General features: G+C 41.4%; 1 pseudogene; it reads right to left on the reverse strand.

The window, feature by feature from the left end:
* Positions 1 to 329: 329 nt before the first annotated feature.
* On the reverse strand, positions 330 to 587 carry LOC150046079 (mitochondrial import inner membrane translocase subunit Tim9 pseudogene; annotated as a pseudogene).
* Positions 588 to 1015: the final 428 nt, after the last annotated feature.

The raw sequence follows: 1015 nt of genomic DNA on the forward strand, positions 1-1015 counted from the left end.
ATGTTCCTTTGAGTCTGGCTTACTACTCAGTGATATTAAAATTGTTAGTAGACAATGATTTATTTTTCTACCCAACGTGACCAAGCCATGAATCTTAAGGCCTCAATAAATGTTGCATCTTTCTACATTCGCTGACCTATTTTGACTATTCCTTAGAGAAAAGTGATTTTCGTTTCTCCAGTGGATTCCATCTGCCAAGTGGCCATGACATATGGCTTAGCACATAGGGTGCTTCTTATTTTCAGGAGATTTTACAAGACAAATCTTCATTTCCAGTGCCACCCCTGTCAGCCATGCTTCATGGAAGTCCATCTGCTGGAACCTTCCTATCACCACTGGCCCAGGAATCCTGCTTTGGTTGCTAGGGCGTCATTCTGCTGAAAGTGCTATTCTCAGAACTACACGGATATTGCTTGTGTCATTTAAAACATTCCTGTAAGCAATGTTCTGAACAGGTAATCTCTCCAGGTTTTACTTCTCTTGTTGTGACTTGAACATAGTCCAAAAAAAGCAGGTTTCTGTAAGTTTATTGTAGGGTCTCAGGACCAGAGAAGAGTCTGATCAGGTTCTGGTATTTGTGCAGCCATATTCTTTCCATGTTTATTTGATACCTTTTGATGCATGAATTTCCTTTCTGTTATGGAAATGAAGTTGACCAGCCTTTGCTGGAGAGTCTCCTGCCAGGCTTGATTTCTTACTTAAATCACATGCTCTGGAATCAGCTGCCAGTACGTGGTCCAGAAGCTGTGAATCCTGTCCAGTCTGGGATTGATCACCTGGGTCCAGGAGGGCAGAGTGCTGGTAGGTGGCAGACAACACATCCTTTTAGGTATTTTTTGGCTAGGATCTCAGGTTTAAGTCTGGGCTTGTCTGGAATAGAATAATTGTTAAACCTCCCACATAGCTGGGGTGACAGATATGTGCTACCACACCCAGCACTTAAATGTTTTTAAATTATCAGTAAGTACTTGTGTAAAAGGGTTTCACTTCAACATATGAATTTGTATATATCATG

The sequence above is a fragment of the Megascapheus bottae genome, chromosome 26 (assembly GCF_031878675.1).
Source record: "Megascapheus bottae isolate mThoBot1 chromosome 26, mThoBot2.hap1, whole genome shotgun sequence".
Lineage (NCBI taxonomy): Eukaryota > Metazoa > Chordata > Mammalia > Rodentia > Geomyidae > Megascapheus > Megascapheus bottae.